Raw genomic sequence first — 4,390 nt, 5'->3', positions numbered from 1 at the left:
AATACATGGAACCAACCGAAGAGTAATCTCCAGTCCGTTCTATATAATATTGTAACCACCGATTCATGGTTTTATATCTTTATCAAGTCAATAAGCAAAGGAATTCACTTTGACCCCGATACGTATTGTAACCACCGATTCATGGTTTTATATCTTTATCAAGTCAATAAGCAAAGGAATTCACTTTGACCCCGATACGTAAATGTATTTATCGCAGTAAAATATTTAATTTATCTTAGTAAGCCTAGATGTGTTTCCTCAGAGCTGTCCTGTTTGTATTCATGCATTGGCGCTACAGGTATATCTGGAACGTCATTCTGTAGCCTTGTATTATTTTCTGAATGAGGAAAGAAAATCAGTGAACCGCAGGCACATTGAATCACGTAATATACACACAAAATCCCTCACAACCAAGAAAAGTAAAAAGGATTGAGAATTTTAAATGAGAAAAGAAAACCCATGTAGCCTATACAACCCCGACGGAGCAATGGCAAAAGATGTAACAGTAAACACAATTACAGTAATTACTCAAAGAAACTGCTCCTGTATATCCAGCCCCCTCCAAAAAAAAAACCCCCCAAAAAACCCATTGCCTTATCCAATCGAATCATGTGTATGTTGTTGAATAAGTTTGTTATTCAAACACATAGGCCTAGAAATATTCTGAACAACGTTTTATTTGCTGACTATCGCGTCGACAATAATTCCAGATATACTTATCGGAAATGGTGTCGTAAAAATACATTCTCTTTTCCTGGACCTAATAGGAGCAGCATATTACCCCCCCGTAAAAATTCCACTGAATCATAATTATTGTGCTTGGAGTTGGTAGTAGTAGTAGTCCAGTAAAACAACAGAAGATCATCTACAGAGAATAATATTGTGGAGTGATTGTTGTGCAAGGGAATCAACCAAGAGTAATATTAATACGATTTTAAGAAACTGAATGACTTCCCATAAACGGAAACCTTTATTTTGTCATCGTTTCACTGGTTCCATACGAAGAAGATCACTCAGAATGATAACGTAAAAAGGTGTCTACTCGTTAAATAACGAAGTGCAAAGCAGGTGTTGTGTCAATGAACGATGACACAATAAAAATTACTTCTTATCAAATTTAAAGAACGTACTTCAGTCATTTTAAGCGGGTTGTTGGCGGTTGCTCTGATAAGGCTTGCTCCTTCTTTCTAATATTATAACCTGTTGTCTTTATCTCCCCTCTTTCTTTATTGTATGTATTACTCTCTTGTAACACCTCTAATCCACGGCACTTATATGACCTTATTGTTTTGCAAGTACCTAAAAACCCTTATTAAACAAAATGTTAAAACAATCATGCTTATTTTTAAACGTATTATCATTATTATTTACCGTTTTCCTTTGACCGCAATCGTGGCATCTCAGTGGACTCTACCAACGGGACCACTATTTTTAACTTAATCGAAATATGGCGTTCACCATTGTTCGTAATTATATATTATACCTCATTCTCTTCCTTACAAAACACAAACACTTTATGTTTTCCTGTTTAAAAAATCCCTTGAAAAATAATATAATCAGCTTTAGAAAAACTGTCGCAGCCTAATATATTTTGATCAAGCAAAGACAAACACAAAGTTTGTTAACCTTTTGTTTTTTAAGCTGATATTTATACCCGGGTTTGACCAAATTAAAAGCAAGAAATCCAGACACTGGCGAATCTGAGTCAGCGCCAGTTGTACAGATAGGAAATTGTTAAAATGTTACATATACTTTATATAACTTTAAATGGTTTACCACACTAGATTTCATTATTTGCTATAATTTCTATTATCCTATTATACTTGTCATATGATATTCTTGTACACCAATTAGAGTATCCTCTTCCTCTTCCTCTTTCTCCTCCTCCTCCTCCTCCTCCTCATCATCATCATCATCATCATCATCCTCATCATCATCAAGTGCAACATCTGTACAAAACATCGGCAGATGACTCGCTATTTTTTTTTCTTCACTCACAATCTCCTAAAATAAAGATCATATATTATCCGGGTCTTTCCCCTTCACCCATCTGTTTACACACAAGTTGTTCTTGATCCACTCCTGCCCTGTTTTCCTTCTATTTTTCCAACGAGAGAAATAACCAATGAAGAACTAAACCCAATTTGTTTGCTAAAGTTTATTTCTTGTCATTTATGTCTTCCTCAGTTACTTGCCTTATTGTGTTTCTGGCACTGGCCAACGCACCTTTTCACTTGCCTTTCCAGTAGCCGATACATGTAAATATGAGGTCCAAAGACAATTTCCAACAGTTCGCAAGACCTGATCTAATTTTTTAATACTATTTTCCACTGTGTCCCTTGCTCAGTGCTTTATTTTGTAATTTTACAAATGCTAATGCTGCGCTACCTGGACCTCAAAGACCGTGAATATAATATGATAGCAAGTTATGTGGATATATATGGACATCGATTCATCAGGTTATTCTTGAAAATGCAAAATGGTACAGGTTTAACCTCCGTATCAACACTATAATGTTATTTAAAAAGGTACAATTTTACAAGCAACTTTGTACTAGCTAGACTCTTGCCAACCCTAGTTGTGAACTAAAAAGCTGGAAACAGCTTTATTTCTTAGTCATCCAACTTTCTTAAGTAGTTATGTCGGTCGTTACACACACAATGTTGTAAATGATCTACTTATTTTAAATATACCCAGATTTTTTTTTTCAAACACTCAATATCATTTTACAACTTGGGTCCGCAATTTTACATACAAGCAACTGTGTATTGACTAGAATATTTGATAAAATTGTCCATCGGGTAGAAAGTATGTAGGTTTCTTCGATTTCGTTATTTTGACAGGCGATTTCACAACGATGCAACACATAATAATAGTTCATCCATCATGAACGTACGATGAATTATCTTTAACACCAAGGAGGTAAAGAAGTCCAAGATTTTGCTTGGTACTGCAGGTAGCGCACATGCTAAGTAAAGACAGCAAAGCAACGGGAATAATAGCAAACAACGTTTAATAATCCCAACACCACTTTACCTACTTACTTTACTTAACCCTTTGTCTAGAAGACCGTTGGGGCTCCAAGGATGATTAGGCAACCACTTTTCTCATTTTTTCTCTAATTTTTAGCCTTTCAAAGGGGTTCGCCCAACTTCAAACCTGCCCATTCCGTTATGGTGTCTTCCATTCTCTTTTTCTGTCTGTCTTTCTTTCTCTCTCGTGTACAATGTACTGGGATCATCTTTGCGAGTCCTGTTTATCGTGTTATGTGCCCATATCATCTCAGTTTGTGTTTTTTCACGTAGATGAGTAGATCCTCATTGGGCCCAACAGTACAACACCACAACTCGCCACAAATAGTTGCATCTTCCTCTTTCTTAAAGCGGTGTGCTTATGTGCCTGAACTTAATAAAGTGGTTATTTGATTTAATCTTAGCATGGGTGTGCCTGTGACCTACCTAGGGACACTATTCATTCTTAGAAAAAAATGTCCACTAACAGAGCTCTTGTGGTCTGTCGGGTCAGTGTCAATATCAGGATTTGGCCGCCTAGACTTATCAGCTTCTCTGGCTCCTTTTCACTTTACAAACTCTGGATTTGTTTTTCGTTGGGGGTTTTTCAGGAGCATTGCTGCCAAAAGTCTATCACTTGTATTACCTATTTGTGTTGAAAGTACCGTAAACTTACTAAAACGAAGACAATATCAGATAACTACTGCAAATTATTATAAAAATCAAGACAACATACTATGTACAGTGAGTCTACGTCATGTTTATTCATCTCTCTGGTCATAGCTCTGTGACGTCATAGCACTGTGACGTCATAACACCGGACTGACGTCACAGTAGAAGGCGCACAGAAGAACATACACTATCTAACAAAAACTACAGCGAGAAGGAGAGACCTAGATCTAGATTTATACTGGATGGTTATAGGCAGAGTAGGAAAGGGAGGGAGAAGGGGGGCGAGGGGGCATTCTCTGGTCGTCATTGGGTAAACTATTTTGAGGGGTTATTCGGATTTGGGGCAGGGGAGGAGGAGGAGGGTAGGTGAGTTCCAGTGGGCATAGTGGAGGTGGGTGGGAGAGGGGATCTGATGAGGGATGGGGGAGGGGGGGAGAAGAGGGAAGAACTGGGCTCCTGTGATTGTTGTTACAGGAAAAGGTGGGGGGTGTCAGAGCCTGGGTGTTCTAGACGATGGGTGTGGGAGTGGACAGGGGAGGGTGAGAAGAGGGGAGGATGCGGGAGAGGAGAGGGTGTGATGAGGGAAAGAAGAAGAAGCCAGGCAGGAGTAAAAGGTAAAGGATAGATAAGTCGCCAAACTTGGGATTAGCTTTCAGGTGATTTTTTTCCCTGTCAGAAAAGGCGCATGAGAGTAGGGGGGAGGAGGG

The sequence above is a fragment of the Aplysia californica genome, unplaced genomic scaffold (assembly GCF_000002075.1).
Source record: "Aplysia californica isolate F4 #8 unplaced genomic scaffold, AplCal3.0 scaffold00332, whole genome shotgun sequence".
NCBI classification, from domain to species: domain Eukaryota; kingdom Metazoa; phylum Mollusca; class Gastropoda; order Aplysiida; family Aplysiidae; genus Aplysia; species Aplysia californica.
This window is presented reverse-complemented; position numbering follows the sequence as displayed.